We start from the raw sequence: 21,179 nt of genomic DNA, 5'->3' as shown, positions 1-21,179 counted from the left end.
GTCATGATCTCACAATTCGTGAATTCCAGCCCCACATCAGGCTCTGTGCTGATAGTGCTTGGGATTCTCTCTCTGCCCCTCCCCCACTTGTGCTCTTACTCTCTCTCTCTCTCTCAAAATAAATAAAAATAAACTTATTAACAAAATTTATTTATTAAATTTTATTAATTTATTAAAAATTTCAAGAAGTAACATCAGAGCATAAAACCAAGTGTGGAGGTCTTCTAAGTGTGGGTCCCCACATGACTAGACGGGTCACACACCCAGAAGTTGGGCCTATCTGAGCTTCTTGTAAGAGTCAAGGTCTTAAAACTTAAGATTGAGGAACTGCTCCAAATTGAAGGTGAAAGAGACACGACATCTAAGTGCAATGCATTATTCTGCACCATATCCTTTTTCCAGAAAAGACATTATTAAGACTAATGGCAAAATGTGAAAAAAAACATTTGAGAATGTGATGGTAGCAATGTATCAATGTTAAATTCCTCATTTTTATGATTGTATTTTAGTTCTATAGAAAAATGTCCTTGTTTGTAGGAAATACACGTTCAAGTATTTGGAAGTGATAGCAATTTGCTCTCAAATGGTTTGGAGAAAAAGGAAGTTCTTTAAACTATACTTGCAACTCTTCTATAAATTTGAGATTATTCCAAAAAGTGATTAGATTTTTGGATAAAGTGCTCTGTGGACCCATCCCTAAGTCTGACTTCCCACTGGACCCACATGAAAAAAAAACAAAAACAAAACAAAACACAACCAATTAGGTCATACATGATCATGAAGTTGCTGCAAGCCCTTTTGTAAAATTACCAAAAGTTTTCATATATGAAGAAATCATATATCCGATGACAAAGAAACACTATGGTCTCATTTCCCAGCTGCTTCAATGTCTAGGTTCAAAAGTCTCTGAAATCATACCACATCCTCACAAAGTGAATGTTTCATTGCAAGGCTGTCATCCCTTCCTCCACAACCCATACCTCAAAAACAGTGATTTAGTTAAACCTTCTGGGCTCACTGTAGCAAATGTTATGGGGTTTACTGAGTATCTGACAGAGTCAAGGCCAATAAGACCAAACCATTGTTTGGGACACCATGTCCCTCATTCTTTCGGTTGCTAATTTTCGCTCACTCTCTCTTTCTCTCATTTTCTCTCTCTCTCTCTCTCTCACTTTCTCACACACACACACACACACACACACACCATAAGAGAACAAAATGACAATAAAAGTGAAATCAGAGAGAGTATAATCCAGACATGATGACAGAGACTTCTTTTTTCCCTGTTCTTCCACTATTAAATACCATTATAATCCCTGGAAATAAAGCCAGAGGTGATTAAAGGAGACCTCTGAAAGGTGGTTAGAGGAAGACAAACTTGTTTGCCAGGACTAAAGGAACAACACAGCGAAAGGTATTCTTAAGACACCCTACACCCTACTTACAATCCAGCAGGAAAAAGCAACCAGGCCTGCTATTTCCCGGTCACAGACCTAGCAACAGAAGGCAGCCCAGGTAGGCTTGTTCCTCTTCTGGGATCAAATGGGAGTCTCTGGACAAGACCTGGAGAGCGTGCATCACTGGCGATGAACTTCCTTTTGTCCACAGACCCTTTTCCAACTAAGAGATAGCGAGGTGGCACAGCCTAGGGAAGTTCCTTCTGCCCTCCTCAGGCAACACCAGCAGGAAACAACAGAGTATAAAAACACAGGGTATAGACTCTGAATATTAAACTCTTATTGGAAACACACCCCATAAAAGTTAGCCAAGACATACATGCTAAACCTTAAACAGGGTGACTGCCTGCTAAAGTAGAAGATTTAAATAAAACCTAGAGTGTCCTAATGTAATAGGCAAAGTGTCCAGGATATAGATTAAAAACTCATCATACCACGAATCAAGAAAATCACAACTTGACACAGAAGAGACAATCAACTGATGCCAAGGCCAAGATAAATCAGATGTCAGAATGATGTGCCCAGAATTATAAAGCAGCTATCATAAAAAATGCTTCAACAATCAATTATAAATTCTCTTGAAGCAAATTTAAAAAACAGCAAATCTCAGTGAAAAAAAAATAGGAAGAAACAAAAGGAAATTATACAACTAAAAAATAAAATAACAAATTTTTTAAAAACACAGGGAATGGACTAAGTAGTAGAGATGACAGAGGGTAGAATCCATAATCTGAAGATACATCAAAAAAATAGACCCAATCATAACAGAGAGAAAATGGGAGGTGGGGAGGGGGAGTACAGCCTCAGAAACCTGTAGGACAGTAACATTTGGAAATATCCAGTATGTGTGTCATTGGAATCCCAGAAGGGGCTACAGGGTAGGGCTGAAAGAACATTTGAATAAATAAGCTTTGATACCTCATCCCTCTATTTCCAGGAAATAATTGGTTTAAAAACAATCAAGTCTCCTTAACTCCTATAAACATCCAAGAAACAGAGAGATCTGGGTTGGTTTCATTTCTTCATTCTGCACTAGCTCATGGCGTGATTATTAGGTAAGTCACTTTATAACCATGGCTTATGAGATTTCCACTTCTTCATGTTTAAAATGAGAGGGGGGTTAAGGGAGACAATCCCTAGGGTACCATCTAACCCTCCGAATCAATGGTAGTTTTTCATTTTGTCAATAGTTTCCAGAGCCCTGAAGGGTATATGTCCCTGAATCCTTCCTATTCAGTTCTTGGCTTCCCTTTGTCTATAGACTCAGAGCTGATAAAATGTTAGGTCTCTAAGATCTGGGTTACATCTGGACTATTTCAAATCCATACCTATCAACATCTTGACATTTGTAATCAGCAGTTAAGCATTCCCATAACCTCATGGATGTGGGGTAGAGGGGTACAAAAAACTGCCAGATGCCTACTGGGGAGTTTTGTGCATATAATGTCAGGACTCACTTACATTAGATTTGCTAGAAAACTATAGAAAATCACTTAGCCTCTCCCTGCTTCATTTAAACACTGACGAATAGGACAACATTGGGAAGCATTCTAGGTCCTTGGTTAAATGAAAATCCACTTGGCACTGAAGACCATTATTATCCCATTTGTGAAGCCCTTCATCTCTCTGTCTATAAGAGAGCTTCTGTCTGCACTGGATTTCAGCATGTCTACAAGCTGCCAATGCCCTGCATTAAGTATTTCCTGTCATCTGTGCTTGTTAGAGATTAGTTTGCAGACATTTTGCAAAAAGCATGCATAATACATACTGCTGAATACAATATTTATCATAAAACAGTTCCAGTGATTGAAAAGCATTACCCAATAGCATCCTCCATTGTGTGACTTGCCTTTCTATCAATGTACCCTAAGTAGGCAGTATGTCCCTAACTGTTGAGTCATATCTAGTCTAACTCCAAAGCCAAGACTGGAATTGGCTCAATTTCACAAGAGCATCATGGTGTTGTCTGAACATATTTGTATGGTATGTGCTAAGGAAAAACTGAGGATGCCATATAATTTATTTTTCCCCATCAAAGAATACCCTGCTGCCCATTTCAATTGAAAGTCAACTCCGTTCTTATGGCCATGAGTTAGAATTAGGGAAAGAGATATACTTAGTTACAAGGAACATTAAGCAGCACCTCATTTTCCTTTTCCTAATATACATGCTCCTGGATAATAAGATTTTGAACAAATTACTCTCTTTATTTCATGAGTGCCATGAATTCTGGCAGGGTTTACTCTGACAGCTATTTTAACAGCACCGTTAACTCTAAACTCTGTCAGACCAAGCTTGTCTCCCCTCTACTAATGACATTCTTGCCAAGAGTCAAAGTAGGTTTTAGCAGGAGGGGAGGAGATGCTGGAACCAAACCAGCCATGGAAGCTGGAGGGACCTCACATAAAAGATGGAGTTATCTGCTGGCCAGTGTTCCTCACCTCTTTCCACTCTCCCACAGGAAAGACATTTCAGGCCTGTGTGTCAACAAGCAAATGCCTCTTTTCTTGTTCTGCTCAACACACAAAATGGCAGGTATATACTAATCCTTTTATTGACTTGGACTTATAGTCATAATTTTTTTGAGTTTTTTAGTGTAGGGCATTCAGTTCTTTCCTGTGTTACCTCTCTGTTGAGGCCAGCAGGTAACAGGAACAGTATCATATTGGAGAAACATTCTGATACCCAAATGGAAAATAAAGCTTCAAGATAGATTAGAAAGAAGGCATGAGGCAGTTAACAGTGGAGAAGCAGGATGAACACCTCAGGAGTGAATGCAAGACAAAACTCTCCTTCCTAAAACATGAGTAGAAAGTGACTCTAAGAAAAAAAGGAGGAAGAGCCTTGGAATGTATCTATTTTTCCTCAAAAGTGTTTTGTAAACTGCCTGTGCCCCTCCCCAGACTATAAACAACATTTATGAGAATATTTCTACATCAGTTCACAGATACCTACTTCATCTTGTTTGACATTTGGATAACAGTAAGAATTCCTTCCCCCCATAACTTATTAAATCACCTGTTTAGGGGCATTTAGGCTATTTCTAGTCTTCACTGTTATAAACAATCCTACACATAATTACTTAGTTCCTCATAATTAATGTGTAAATAACAGAAGTAAAACTGACCAGTGGAAGGATTTGCACATAGTGCCAAAAACATTGAATACTTACGACTGGTCCTGAAAAAAAAAATGTGTATACAGAGTGTTTACCTCCCAACATCTATGTCAACACCGAGCATTAATAATTTTTAATTTTTAGTCTTAATCTTTACTTTTAAAACATAAGATACTTTTAAAACACTTCATAATTTAATATTTCTTTGATATAAAGAGTAAACATTTTACCCCATGTTTCTTGGTCAGTAGCATTTTTGTGTGTGGATGTATGAGATACTTTTTTTCTAACCAATTTTTCCATTAAGGTATTAATATTTTTCTTAGTGATTTACAAGCATTTTCACTTACTAAGGATAGTAATGTTACTTATACAGTTATTTTTTCCAATTTGCCAATTATCTTTTTAATCTTGTTATGATGATTTTGCCATGCAGGCTTTAAAAAATTATATAGTAAGATCTTGCAATCTATTCTTTGATGGTTTCTGATTTTTGGCCTTCTCCAACTAAAATTTTAGATAGCCCTTAACCTTCCCATGCTTAATTTTCACAAGGTGGGGGTGTCTATATTACAGTGCTCTTCTCAAACTGTCCTACCAATGATGAACACCAACATTCAGACATTCAATGTTTATGACAATTATTTTTCCAAATTAACTAATGTAGGCAATTGTCAAAATCCTTGACCAAAAAGTAACGTATTAATTTGACTGAAACAGAATTAAATTTATATATTAACATAGGGAGAATTGGTATTTTTAAAACATTTTTTACGTTTATTTATTTATATTGAGAGAGAAAGTGCAAGTCAAGGAGAAACAGAGAGAGAGAAGAGAGACAAAATCCCAAGCAGGCCTGCACTGCCAGTGCAGAGCCTGACGTGAGGCTTGAACCCATAAGCTGTGAGATCATGAACTAAGCCGAAGTCAGACACTTAACCGACTCCTCCACCCAAGCATCCCCCATCTTTTTTAAACATTTTCCTTCTTTTAAGTTTATTTATTTATTTTGAGAGAGAAAGTGCAAGTCAGGGAGGGGCAGAGAGAGAGAATCCCAAGTAGGTTCCACAGGGAGAATTGGTATTTTTAAAAGTACTGGTCTTCCCATCTGGAAATACAGTACTTTTCTTAATCTGTTCATTTCTTCTTTCAGCACTAGTGGTAGCCAGCCTCCAACATGGTCTCTGGTGATACGTATCTCCTGTTGTTAGTGTCCTAGTGCAGTCCTCTTCTACATTTTATCTGGGTTGTTCTGAGTGATTCCAGAATTCCAGATTCAAGTAGAAGTCACAATATAGAATTCCAAAAACTTTGTTCCTACTGTCTCTTGGATTACTCATTCTGGAGGGAGCCAGTCACCATGTTGTGATGACACTCCAGTAGCTCTTAGAAGAGAGGTCCGGTTAATGAGGAACTGTGGCCTCCTGTTGACAGTCAATACCAACTTGCCAGCCATGTAAGTGAGCCATCTTGGAATCCAATCCTTTAACCCCAGTCAAGCCTTTAGAAAACTATGACCCTAGCCAACATCTTAACTGCAACCTCTCAAGAAATCCCAAGCCAGAAACATCCAACTGAGCTTCTCCCAAACCCCTGACCCTCAGAAACTGTGTTAGATAATTAACGATTGTTACAGAATTAGTTGTTAAAATTTGGTGTAATTTTTTATAACAGTTATAGACAGCTAGAATGGTCCTTTAGTTTTATAGTTTCTTCATAATGTCTCCTATCTATTTTAGTAAATTCATCCCTTGGCATTTGACTTTTGTTGTTTACAATATCCTGAAGAGATAAAATGTATCTGTCATGTCATTTACAAAAATCACTCTAATATACATTTCAGATACTATATTTGTTATAATGCTAATATAGATTTCAGATACTCTATTTATTGAGGACAGAGGAGCTGGGTCACCTCGATGTCACAAGGATAAACAGTGAAGACATAGAACACTCTATTATAGATTCTTAGTAGTGTCCACCATTTTAATAAAGGTAGATAATGGAATGAAAAAGCTCAACTCAAAAGGAATGAACAAAGTATATTCACTACAATATCTTTCTCAATCCCCAGTTCACTTTTTTCCTGCCACTATGCCACATTCCATATAAAGCAGCTGGGGCATTTGCTCAAAGAGTTGAGAACTGCAAACCTAGAAAGAGAGGGTTTCCCATGGGGTCTTATCCAGTGTTTTGTTTTAACTTCCTCACAATAGGTTCTTTAAAGTTTTATTTATTTAAGTAATCTCTACACCCCACATGGGCCTCAACTGAACTCATGACCCAGAGATCAAGAGTCACATGCTCTTCCAACTGAGCCAGCCAGGTGCCCCAAGTTCAAGACAGTTTTCTAATGTCTAAAAAATACGTAACACCCGTTCATTAGTATCAAAAGCTCCTGCCACAAGACCAGGCATTCCTGGCATCTTGGTGACAAGGGTGGAATACAGAACTGACTATATGGGCTTTTCCCAATATCCTAAGCAATCCTAAGATCCTTGCTCAGACAAGTCTGTCACAGAAGAAAATTCTAGAAGCACTCTGTATCTGTCAGAGTGTCCAGTCAGGAGACAGAAACTACATGAGCAATTTGCCAAGAAAAAAAAAAAAAAAAAATTAAAGAACTATTATCCAGTGAAAAGAGACTATTAAAGGGGGTAAAGAGAACTCTAAACAATAGCAAATATAGGGAACTACAACCTCTAGGGCAGAGAGAAAATACTCAAGATAGAAACAAACTGGGAAAGAGCCTCCCTCCCCAGGGCTGAGATTCAGATCTCATTGAAGAGGGTAAGGCTGTGGCCCATTGGTTTAGGAAGACTGAGGTGTCAATGGTGGAGGTTAGCAAGGAGGGAAGGGCTGCTGGGGTACTCCCTGGGAAGCCACCCACTGCGGTGGTGGTGGTGGTAGTGACATTCCTTGGGAAGCTGCCACCATTATGGGAGTAATGCCCCGCTATAGGAGTAAGAAAAACACTAGAATCAAGAAAAACTGGGTCCTCTTGCAGTGGTCCTCCAGCGCCCTCTACTGGCAAGGGCTAGCTAGCATTATTCCAGCCGGCAACGGAGAAAGTTTCTACTCCTCAATTCTAGAAATATGAAGGACAAAGAAAAGTGGATTTGGTACATACATACAATGGAACATTATTCAGCCATAAAAAGAATGAAATCTTGCCATTTGCAAAAACGTGAAGCCAGAGAGTATTATGCTAATTGAAATAAGTTAGTCAGAGAAAGACAAATACCGTATGATTTCATTCATATGTGGAATTTAACAAAACAAATGAGCAAAGAGAAAAAAAGAGAGGCAAACCAAGAAACAGACTCTTAACTGTAGAGAATTGATGGTTACCAGAAAAGGGGGGTGGGGGGGAACGGGTGGATGAGTGAAATAAGTGACAGGGATTAAGAAGTGTACTTACTTGCTGTGATGAGTACTAGGTCATGTGTGGAAGTGTTCAATCATTGTATTGTACACCTGAAACTAATATTACACTGTATGTTAATTAAGTTTAACTTAAAAACTTTTTAAAAAGTGGATCTGGAACTGTGAGGCCATAAGTTGATGACTGGTATACACTCTAAAGCACAATAAAATACAGAATCTAAGGATCATTAAATTTTTTTTTAGAAAAGAAATCATAGTGTAGCTGGCCTCAGATTCCACCTTAAAACCGGAAATTCAATACAGCTCATCCAAACTCTCCATCATAATCCTCCTCCAAGAGCCTTCTCTACACTAGTATTTTCCTTTTATGGACAAGGTATCTAGTAAGTCAAAGAATGTTCACAGTATATTTCCTTTTCCAGCCGTCAGTCACGTTCTCTGACTGAGAGAGAGGCAATGAAGTTCAGGATTCCTGCGAGACCACAATTCTCTGAAAATAAAGACTCTCCTGAAATACCAAATTATTTTTATCACAATTTCTATTTTCCTTTCATCTCATTTCATTATGTGAAATTAAATACATCAGCATGGATGCAATAAAAAGAGAAATAATAATGAATTTCTGACCCATGGGGAGCGACCATGAGCCCATCACCTTCATTCTGAAGTTATTATCATGCAGGGGGGGGAAAAAAAACACAGCAATCTCTACTCTTGCTTGGAAAAAGCACTCAAGATATATATTGCACCTGGAGGATATAAGTCTATGATCAGACCTGCTTTGGGCAACAAATTCTTGCTTCTTTCTTACTTCTGTTGGCATCTTCAGCATAATAAGCAATTTAATCAGCTCAGCTTCATGAGAATGCTTCAGATATTTGCATTTTAGCACTACTTGTCTTCCTTTTTCCTTATTAAAATTGGCATCTACCATGTTATGACACAAACTGCAGAGCCAAGCACCCTGGGCCAATGACAGCACAAATACAGCTGTTTGCTCTACATCCTAAGCTTTGGTCTCTGCCACTTGTCCTTGAGACCTGCATTTTTCCAGATATAGAAAATCGATGCTGCCTCTGCCCTACCCAAAACAAATCTGCAGAGAGATGTATTTTATTATTGTTAATAAAACTGCTTAAATAAGAGTTCTTCAGCAAAAAAATATCTCTCTTGCATGTTAAAGCACTGACAAGGCAGGGAAAAGGTGAGAACATTACAAATAATTGCAGCAGTGATGTGACACTTGCAGAATTTATGTTACTATGTTTGTACACTGTATTCTACAGACAGTGAGAAAGTGTGCATATCAATAAATTAGATACTAGGTTGGAAGCACCACTAAAAAAACATCAGGTTGCAGTATATTTGCAAAATGAAATCAAACAATCAAAGGGGCTTAGTTTTCAAGCAGCCATCTCCCTTAGCAACTAGCTTCTAGATATATCAATTCAGAATTACTATTAAAATGCTAACTTATTGATTTTTTAAATCTCATATGTAAAGTGTGGGAGAGACCTCCTCGTGTACATAAAATCCATTTTCCCACACAGTCCACCTTGTGTCAATGGGTGGCCATTGAATAATTCTCATTAAAGGAATGGGGGGGGGTGATTTATATCACTTTCCTGACAAAGCTTTTTGGAAATGGGTGTGGCTCTTTACCACTCTATTTCTCCTTCCATCAGCCGAATGCAAAAGAGACAATGGTCATAGGACCTGAAGAACCAGAGAACTGGAAGGAGCCTGGGTCCCTGAGTCACAAGAAGGTCAGACTCTCACTGACCAAACCTATTATATTTTCTTCATGAGTCAGACAAACTTTTATTGGGTTTGAGCCATTATAGATTTTGAGGTCTCTGAGTATTATATATTTCTTTATATGTTACCAAAAGAGAAGAATCATTTTTAGGTCAATTAAAACGTCTGGGAATCCGATCTCTTCTCAAATGATATTTTATCCTAGTCATCTATTCTTTCTAGCCCTAATTTTATCCACCAAGAGTGTAAATTTATTAGACATGCCCACAGAAACATCTTCAAAAACACTTAAAGTGCAGTTTTTAAAGTATGGCCAAAAAGTTGTTTTATCAATCAATATTGCATGTTTTGAGGCAGTCTGGGGATGCACCAGATGACACAGAATTTTTATTACATTTGGGCTTTTGGCATGTGCCAGCACTTTCCCACTGACATTTATTCAAAGTGACCAGTGACCTACAAAGCCACCAAAATACCCGTCAAAGCAACTGAATCATGTTCCAAATCACAAACACTTTATGGCAACATGAATGATGTTTTTCAAAACTCAGTATTTTCCATATTGTGTTTCATGCTCAATACATATTTATTGAATTTAATTGGTCAGATAGGAAAAGGCATCCATTTCTCTTAACTTAGATTCGATTGACTAAAATCATCATTCCAAATATGCTTTGTAGTTTTGATAATGGATTTCACATTCTTTTCTATACCTAATGCCACTTAACTTGGTTTTCAAGGTATAGGTATAAGTAAAAACCTTATAGCTTTCCTAGTGTCAAATCCAATGACTTTTCTCTAACCTCATTTCCTCTTTTTTATTTGCTTTAATTTTGTTTTTGAACCTGCAGAACACGTCTTTCCAAAATTGTATTTCCTCCTGGTTGTAGCAATTCTATGTAATAGTAGCACACCTCCCACTACATCTACTTATTTTTCTCTTTTGGTCACTGTTCCTCTTTCTTTTCTTACAGGCTTTTCTGTGAAGCTATTTTTCTCTCTCCCACTCTTTAATCCATGGGCTGATGATGCCCAAATTTTTGTATCTAGTTATGCCAATTTTCCTGAGATCTCAAATGCCTGTTGTCAATCACTTAAAGAACGCACATTTTCCTCACCTTCTCTTCCATTTCTACATGCCAACATCTTTTCTTCCTCAATATGGATATCTATTCCCTTACATACCTGTTCGTATTAGTCTGTGACATCAAATTCTGCCAGTTTTGAAGCCTTTGAATAATCACTGAATTAGCTGCCTTCATTTTCCATTTAATTTTTTGCCAAGTCTTTTCAGTGTTCCCTGCAAAGTGCCTATTGAATTCTCCTTTTATTGCTGTGAGCAGCATCTTTACAGATGCTCAATCCTCAAGTGTGGGCTTGATAATCTTATCTGAAGTGACTATAACTCCACAGGTCCTCCAGCCCCAACTCAAAACAGAGGTTACCAGTGGTTCTCAAATCTGGCTACATGTTGAAATCCCTGGGGAGCTCTTAAGAACAGACCAATGTCAGGGCTGAGCACTAGCATTTTTATTTCTCCCAGATGATTATAATATACAGACAAAACTAAGAACCACTGAAGTATTCCATTTCTAGGCTATGTTAATTCTAGGGGGTTTTAAATTTTCTGTGGATGTAGTATATCAGATTCATTCTTTCACTGTATTTGCTAAGTAACTATTGTTGATGTATTAAAAAAACTATCGATTTCCACATACTGATTTATAGGTACAAATCCTTTTGAATTTTTTTCATCTCTAAGAGACTTTAAGTGATAATTGTGGGCTTTCCAAAGAAATAAATCATATTTATTAGTTCCCTATTGCTCCTATAACAAGCTACAATAAACTTAGTGGCTTATAGTGGCACAAATTTTATTATTCTGGAGATCAGAAGTCTAGCATGGGTCAGCAGGGCTATATTCCTTCCTGAGGCTCTAGAGAAGAACTTGTTTCCATGACTTTTCGTGCTTCTAGAGGTCACCTATATTCCTTTGCCCATGGCCCTTCCTCCATCTTCAAATCCAGCAGCTTAGCCTCTTCCTTCTTCTCTGACCTCTGCTTCCATCCTTCCATCTTTTCTCCACTCTAATGTTTCCTTCTCATAAGGTCCCTTGTGATTACTTGGGCCTACCTGGGTAACTCAGGATAATCTCTGTATCTCATGATCCTTAACTTAATCCCACCTGCAAAGTCCCTTTGGCCATTTAAGGTAATATATTCACAGGTTCCTGGGATAGGATGTGGATTTCTTGGAGAGAGGGATGTCATTATTCTTCCTACCATATCATCTTAAGACATATTGCCTACTCTGATTATATTTTTATACCCCTCCTTTCTCTTGGCTTTGTCAGTCCTTCCCCCCTTACTGTTGATAGTAATGACGGGCTAGAGAGCTAGAGAGCTAGAGAGCTAGAGAGCTAGAGAGCTAGAGAGCTAGAGGAGCTAGAGCTAGAGGAGCTAGAGCTAGAGGAGCTAGAGCTAGAGGAGCTAGAGCTAGAGCTAGAGCTAGAGCTAGAGCTTTAAATTTAGAAATTTCTTACCCCTGTTTAGATTTTTAAAAATAGAAGTCTATGAAGGAGTCAAATGATTAACATCTAGATGCTCATACTCCTTCTCAAGCACAAGTTCTCATTTTCTGTACTCTGAGTAAAGTCTGTTTCTTGCTAGACCACTTTCTAGACTTGTACGGTGAGCAACTGAGAGAATAGACCAGACAGACTGAAAAGGGGGTAGGAGATGGGGGGAAAAATGGGAGGAGAGAAATCAGCAGAGGTGATCTTACAAAGTGCCACATAGGATGTGTTATTCATCCATTTATTTGCTTGTCAAATAATCTATTGAGCATCTTCAATATGTTAGGCACTCTTCCAGGTCACGAGGACATAGCAGTAAACAAACCCATCAGGTTTCCTTTCTCTAGCTTACATCCCAGTTGGTGACGAGATAGTCAATAAATAAGCAAACATATAAACAAAGTTAACTTCAGTGTGGTAAATTCTAACAAGGAAATAAGCAAGATACTAATATGGAAATGATGAGGCACGGGGCAGGTGAGGCAGTCAATGAGGTCCTCTTGGAAAAAAGCAACATTTCAACTGCTGCCTAAAGGATTAAATAGAGCTCCCCTTTGAAAATCCAGGGAAGGGGTATTCTGTCCAGGGGACATGAACCCTAAGACCAGATATAATTTGCCTCATCTGAGGCAAATGGAATGCCTCAGCACAGAAGGATGGGGGGAATATGTAGGAGAATCTAGTAATCCACAGGGTGAGGTTGGAGACAAAGGCAGGAGTCAGATGGTATACAAGCTCAAACTCATGTGGTCCAATCTTGGAGTAGTAGCTCAGTCTAGGAGCCAGAAACAATTAAGAATTAATTCAGTACTGAATGGGTTTTTTTTTTCCCCTCGGAAAAGTCTAGTTCGTCCATTTGTAATCTGAATCTCTCTAACCCCCGCTATTATCTTATTAGTCTTCGGTCCTACTGTTAACCTTCTCTTTCCGGCATCATGTATCCTGCTCTCTCATGGGATCAATCTAGTTAACATATAAACATATGTTCCAGTGAACTATAAACAAAGAAAAGCCAAGGACTAGGTGGCTTTTCAGTGAATTCTACCAAATACATTAAAAAAGATTTATTGCACTCCTCAAACTCTCCCCAAAAATTAAAGAGGCCAGCATTACTCTAATACTTTAGCCAGATAAGGGCACTAGAAGAGAGGAAAGCTAAAGGCCAATATCACTGATGAATAGAGACACAGAAATTTTCAACAAAATACTAGCAATCCAAATTTAATAGCACATTAAAAGAATCATACACCATGATCAAATGGGATTTATCCCTCCTAGATGAAAGGATGGTTCAATATATGTGAATCCACAAATGTGATATACCACATTCACAGAATAAAAGACAAAAATCGTATGATCACCTCAATAGATTCAGAGAAGCATTTACCAAATTTCAACATACCTTCATGATATAAACGTTCAAGAATTTGGACACAGAAGGAACAAACCTCTACAGAATAAATGTCACATATGACAAGCCCACAGCTAACATCATACTCAACAGTGAAAGGTTGAAAGTTTTCCCTCTAAGATCAGAAGACAAGATTGTCCACTCTCACTACTCCTATTAAATAGAGTACTAGAAGTCCTAGCCAGAGCAATCAGGAAAGAAAAAGAAATAAAAAGCATTCAAATTAGAAACAAAGATGTAAAACTGTCTGACGACATGATCATTTATATAGAAAATCGCAGTCGCCAACAAAAAACTGTTTAGACGTAATAAACTAATTCAGTACAGTTTGAGGACATAAAGTCAACATATAAAAATCAGGTCATCTTCTACACATTAAAAATGAACTGTCTGAAAAGGAAATATGTAAAAACAATCACAATCCCACTTATAAGAATATCAAAAGCAATAAAATTCTCAAATAAATTTAACCAAAGAAAGTCAAAGATCTACACACCAACAACTGTAGGGCATTAATGAAAGAAACTGAAGAAAACACAAATCAATGGAAAGATAGCTTTTGTTTATGGATCAGAAGGTTAATATTGTTAAAATGTCTGTACTACTAAAGCCATCTATATTCAATTCAATCCCCATCAAAATTCCAATGGCTTTTTTCACAGATTTAGATTATAAAATTCATATGGAATGAAAAAACATATAACCAAAGCAATCTCAAGAAAGAACAAAGCTGGAGGCATCACACTTCCTGATTCAAACTACATTACAAAACTTTAATAATCAAAATAGGATGGTACTAGCATAAAAACAGACATGTAAACCAATAGAACAGCATCAAGAGCCCAGAAATAAACCACACACATTCAGTCAATTAACATTTGACAGGGGAACCAGGAATATTCAGTGGGGAAAGGATAGTCTCTTCAATAAATGGTGATGAAAAAACTGGATATTCCCATGAAAAAGATGGAAATTGGACCTCTATCTTATACCACTCATAAAAATCAACTGAAAATAGATTAAGGACTTAAATATAAGACCTGAATCCATTGATATTCTTGGGAAAAACAGAACAGAAAAAGCTACATGACATTGGTCTTGGCAATGATTTTTTGGGTATGACATCAAAAATACAAGCAACAAAAGCAAAAATCAACAAGTGGGACTACATCAAACTAAAACACTTCTGCAAAGCAAAAGAATCAACAAAATGAAAAGGCAACCTATGAAATGGGAAAACATATTTGCAAACTATCTACCTGATAAGGGATTAATATCCAAAATATATGAGAGACTCACATAACTCAATAGCAAGAGAAAAAAATCCAATTAAAAAACGGGCAGACTTGAATAGATATTTCTCCAAAGATGACATACAAATGACCAGCAGGTACATGAAAATACGTTCAACACAAAGTCATCAGGTAAATGCAAATCAAAAAACCAATAAACTATCACCAAACCTGTTAGAATGGCTGTAATCAAAAAAAATAAGAGATAGAAAATGCTAGCAAGGCTGTGGAAAAAAGGAAACCCTGGTGCACCGTTGGGCAGTAGGGAATGTAAACTGGTATAGCCACACAGAAAAAACAGTAGGGATTTTTTTTTCTTTTCTTTTCTTTTTAATATATGAAATTTATTGTCAAATTGGTTTCCATACAACACCCAGTGCTCATCCCAAAAGATGCCCTCTTCAATGCCCATCACCTACCCTCCCCTCCCTCCCACCCCCCATCAACCCTCAGCTTGTTCTCAGTTTTTAAGAGTCTCTTATGCTTTGGTTCTCTCCCACTCTAACCTCTTTTTTTTTTTTTTCCTTTCCCTCCCCCATGGGTTTCTGTTAAGTTTCTCAGGATCCACATAAGAGTGAAAACATATGGTATCTGTCTTTCTCTGTATGGCTTATTTCACTTAACATCACACTCTCCAGTTCCATCCACGTTGCTACAAGGGGATTTTTTTTTTTTTCATTAAAAATAGAACTACCAAATGATCCAGCAATTTCACTTCTGGATACATTTCCAAGGAAAATGAAATCATTATCTTAAAGAGGTATCTGCACCCCAGGTTCACTGCAGCATTGTTTACATTAACCAAAACATGGAAACAAAACTAAGTACCTGTTGATAGATGAATGGACAAAGACGTAAGACATAAATACAGATATATCATGGAACAGTATTCAGCCATGAACAAAGAAAATCCTGATATTTGAAACGACATGGATAGACTTTGAGGGCATAATGCTAAGTGGAAATAAGACTGAAAAAAGGCAAATACTGTATGATCTCATTTATATGTGGAATCTAGAAAACCTGAACTCACAGAAGCAGAGAGTAGAATGGTGATTTCCAGATGATAAGAAATGGGGAAAAGGGAGCAGTGTTGGTCAAATGGTATAAATTTTTCATTATAAGATGAGTAACTTCTGGGTGCAGCATGGCTACTACAATTAATGACACTTTATTATATACTTGTGAGTTGCCATGAGCATAGAGCTTTAGTGTTGCCACCATAACAACAACAAAATGGTAATTACGTGTGGTGAAGGATAAGCTAACCTTACTGTAGTAAACATTTCACAATATATACAGATATATCATTGTCTACAGTTTAAACTTGTACAGTGTTCTATGTCAATTATACCTCAGTAAAGCTGAGGTGAGGAGAAGAACTAAAAAAACATTTCTGGGAAAGACAGTCAAGAAATGAAGTGCAGTTAGAGAGGATTGTGGGATCAAGGGCATGTTATGATGTTGGCACTAACTTGTTCATATGCTCACTGACTTGATCCCATTAGAGAGGGGGATGCATAAAGCAGGAAAGAGGGGCTGGGTTAACTATAGGACTGAATTCTTCTAAGAAGATAGAGAGGATTGGAGAAATTCAGATTACAAATGGAGAAGCTAGGCTTTCCAGAGAAAGTGTAGCACTGACTTCTTAATTGTTTCTGACTGCTAGATTGAGATACTACTCCAAGGCTGGACCAAATCACTTTGAGTTTACATTTGAATCACATACTGGTTTTTAGTTGCTACATCCATTATTGGCAAATGCCCTTCAGAGTTAGTGAATTTGTAGCTATTTCTTAATTTTATTGTGGAGAGAGATTACAGTTTTATTCTTTTACTGTTTCAGGCTGAAGATAGGAGAAAAGAAAAAAACACCACCCGTTCTCAATAATATTTGCACAGAAATTCTTTACAATTTTAAAGTAAGACCAATGGCACTATTATTTAGTTTTATGGTTTTCTCCAGAAACTCAGTTTTAAGCATCTATATCATACTGGCATCATGGATTATGAATTTTAAAACTAAAAATTATCTCTCTCCCTCTCTTCATCTCCTTCTCCCTGCCCTGCCTTCCCCACCCCAACACCACCACCACCCCCCCGCCCCCTGACACCTCTCTGTCTCCCTTCCTCAAAGACAACACAGTTTAAGTACTATTGGCTTGAAAACCAGAGAGCATTTTCCTCCTCTCAGTGTTTTCTCTAAGGGTATCCTAGGAAGATGCTTAATTAGAAAATATAGCGATTTAAATGTTTAATTCTTTTAACTAGGTCCAAAACAACATGACTATATTGCTGTAATTTATTTTTTACCAACATTTTCAAGCTAATTTTCTAATTAGTAGGACTGAGTTGAGATATTATCGACTAATTAATGAAATTAACTTATTATTTTCATAATAATATCATATAATCATCAATCACACTTGAATATGGGTTAAGAATTTTATGCTGGTTTATTAACAGGCAGTGTAGGATGCTTTGTTGTATCATATAAAAGCCCAAAGAACAAAGATGGCTTCTGTGCATGTGTATTAAAAAGCCTGACTTTTTAATCCCGACAAATGGACTCCATCTTCTTCTCAGAACTGTTCCTTAAAATTCAAGGGATAATTCATACCTCTCTCATATCATTTATCCAAATTCAACCTCAGAATATAGGAGAAATAAAAAAGTGTAAAATTAATAAACCCAGGTTTATATCCTAGCTCTGCTTCCTAAGAGCTTGGAACCATGGATAAATCAATTCTCAATTATCCCTAAGAATACCTGCCCCACCAAATTATTGTAAGAACTAAATGTGAAAATGTTTGTAAAAGCATTTTAAACCATCAACTCACATAAAAATATATTGTCTGTTATATTTATCATGTCTTTATCATCATCATCATTTGGACACATCCCAGAACTTGAGCCCTCATTTAAAATCATTAAAAATAATGCCTTATATAATGATTATTTATGTATATATTTATACAACTCCAGATAGCAAGCAGCTTGATATTAAGATAAAACCAGGTCTTATTTTTATTCTCTCCCATACACACATTCCCATAAATGTGTGTTGAAATGTTTATTAAGTGTTTTATAAGCTTGTTCCCACATTTTTAAAATGCTTCCTATCCACACAGCCCTCAATTTTAAAGTAACTCACACTTACAGAGCTCTTACTTCCAGCTAGAAACTGTCCTGAGCATTTTAGATGCAAAACCTCACTTAATCATCCTAACAGCTCTACAAGGTATGTTACTGTGGTAATCTCTTCCTTTAAAATGAGACTTTGCTATGGTAGACAATTTCAAATTCTGAAAACATTGTGCTTACCTTAAGACACTAGAAAGACAAATGGATCAGCTGGTGGTCCCAGTCTTGGGAAATGTGTCAGGAGAAGAGATCTGTATCACATCTTTGACATCAATTACAGTTAACACAGGAAACTTCAACTTCCTTGCCTAGCAGATTTTGTGACATTTTCAATAACCTCTTAACTAAGAAAAAGCTGAGCCATTGGTTTGTCAATTTAGATAATTTTAAAGACGAGAGGATAATTCGTGTCAACTTCACTCCAAAAGCAGCATGATAGGGATACAGGTTTCCACCAACACAAGCTTTGGAAAACATGCCCTATAGGGGCATAGTTTGTACCTCTCACAGGGCCTAAGACAGTATAAACAACATGGGCTCTCAATGCCTAATGAATGTAAATGAATCAAGATTGCTAAGTTAGACGTAATAACAGCAGAAAAGTCAAAGCAAAAAATGACAAGCAGGTTATTGGAGAAATAAAGAAAATAGAAGGCAAATTGCCTTTCATTTCAGAAGTAACAAGTGTGGTAAATTGACATGGGGTACACTCTGGGAATGTGCTTAATGACAGATAATTTGAGTTATTTCAAAACTTGCCAAGACAAGAGAAAGATGAGACAGCACTCAGAATAAATTTGAACAAAAAAATGTGAACAAAAAAGTCTCTATTTGATCAAACCACGAGCTTTGTTAAATGGGAAAACTGGGTGAAAATACCTCTCAGTTTTAAAATATTCATCAAATGTAAAACATTAATAGTTTACAGCATTTGGCCTCTCACCTTTGCTAAATCATTCCTTCTGTGAGAAGGTGGGACCACCATAAGTGGGGGGAGAAAAACATGGGATTTCAAGTCAGACCAAGTTCACATGGGATCACTCCTACTCTGACCTTGAATAATTTACTAATCCTCTCTCATGGTGCTTCTCAAATTGTAGGGGAGTTATAAGAACCATGTAGGATGCTTGTTAACATATGGATTCCCAGGTGCAACTCACAGATATTAGTGATTAATAAGTATATGGTAAGGTCCTGGAACCTGATTTTTCGTAGGCACCCTAAGATATTCTAATAATGATGGTGGCCGGTGATTCTCACTTAAATAGTGCTCTAGGCATCAATAATTTCTTATCTCCATGGAAGAAATGATAATACCCACAGGACCAGGGATTTTGGGGTTTTTTTTGGGGGGGGGAGGGGGGTGGACAGATTACCGAGATAACCAATGTGAAATCATATAGTTCAGTGTTGGCACTTTGGAGGTGCCACATAAATGTTATCAGGAGTACCCCAAAGGTACATAGGTGTCATCTAACAAATCCATCCCCACTGCTTCTGCTGCCCCCAAGCATTAAAGCTTTCCTGACAGTCCATACCGTTGCTGCCATCAGCAGAAAACGCATCAGAAAATTATCTAAATGAGTGAACCAAATTTCAATGTCTTAAACATATCTGAAGAGGCAATTCATGAAGAAAAGTGTACAGAATTGCACCTAAAACCTGCTGTCCTAAACCCAGTTACATACAAATGCTCAAACTCACCTATACCTCAGTGTCTAGTCAAAATAACAGAAATGGCTTAGGTTATTTTAAGTAGGGAGAATTTAATACTGTTTCTTCAAAGTGTTGGAATGACTGCAGGAAAAATTAAGAGAATAGTTTTTTCAGTTATCAATAATGACAGAAGCCTCTCTTTTCTAATAGGATTGGAGGAGTGAATGGGAAAATTATGTTACTCAAAGCCCGTAATTGCTGTGTCATTGATGTTGGAAGCATCCACTGTTGTTGTTGGAACGACAGTTCTGCTACTTGGTAGAACGCTAAGATACCACCCCTCTACCGATACTGCTGGAAGTCCACAGACACACTCCACCGTTGCCCACCATCACCGATTCTGCCGGAGCCTGAGCCCATAAGAGCTATGCTGCTGAAGCACTGAGGTGTCTGCTCCTGCTGCCATATTTCCCTACCACAGCCACAGCAGGCAGACACGATGCTGCTGACGTTGCTGGACTGTCTGCTGCCACTGCACTTCACGGAACCCTCTACCCAAGCAGGACCTCAGGAGCTCATTCTTCTTCCGAGGAATCACCAACATAGGAGTATCTGCTTCTTTTTTCCTGTATCTTCCTTTTTCCTACTTTCCAATATCCTTTTAGTGTCCCCCACTGGAAGAACCTAACCAGAAGTCAGCTGGCCAGGAATTCTGAGAACTGTGGTTTGTAGGCTTTTAACCTCTCCTGATAAAGAGGAAAGCACAGAAGGGACAGAATGTTGCTGAGATCCAACAAGACATCAGAACAACCTGCCATGTATCTCTTACCGGATAGGAAATAAGTCCATTTGTGAGAACTGTCCAGGTATCAAATGATCACAAGACTCTCTTTTTCATTCTTTCTTTAGCTGGCCAGAGGAAGAATAATAGAAAATCTTAGGAATAAGGCCAATACATTTGGGATTTTGCAGTGTGAGTTCATCAGAATTTAGGTTTTAGAGATTTTACCATGACGGTAAATATTTTTTAGTTGGAGTTTTCCAGCATAGCACATGGTGGTTACTTCCTTGAGGACTCACTATCTGCAACCTATCAAATTAGTTCAGCCCGGAAATTTCCTTCTCCCCTGAACTCTTACCATACCTATTTAGCATCTAAAATACACTATTTGGGAAGAAAGATGGCGGCTTAGGAGGACGCTGGGCTCACCACACGTCCCGCTGATCACTTAGATTCCATCTACACCTGCCTAAATAACCCAGAAAACCGCCAGAGGATTAGCAGAACGGAGTCGCAGGAGCCAAACGCAGACGAGAGGCCCACGGAAGAGGGTAGGAAGGGCGGCGAGGCGGTGCGCGCTCCACGGACTGGCGGGAGGGA

The 21,179-nt window shown here is 37.8% G+C and overlaps 1 long non-coding RNA gene across 1 annotated transcript; it reads left to right on the top strand.

Annotated features, from left to right (window-relative positions):
* The first annotated feature begins 5,688 nt into the window (after window positions 1–5,688).
* Window positions 5,689–20,769, top strand: LOC122484742. The gene is made up of 2 exons (XR_006297692.1): window positions 5,689–6,031; window positions 20,009–20,769. It is a non-coding gene; the product is annotated as an uncharacterized LOC122484742 (long non-coding RNA).
* Window positions 20,770–21,179: the final 410 nt, after the last annotated feature.

This window comes from Prionailurus bengalensis, chromosome E1 (genome assembly GCF_016509475.1).
Source record: "Prionailurus bengalensis isolate Pbe53 chromosome E1, Fcat_Pben_1.1_paternal_pri, whole genome shotgun sequence".
NCBI classification, from domain to species: Eukaryota; Metazoa; Chordata; class Mammalia; order Carnivora; family Felidae; genus Prionailurus; species Prionailurus bengalensis.
This window is presented reverse-complemented; position numbering and strand designations above follow the sequence as displayed.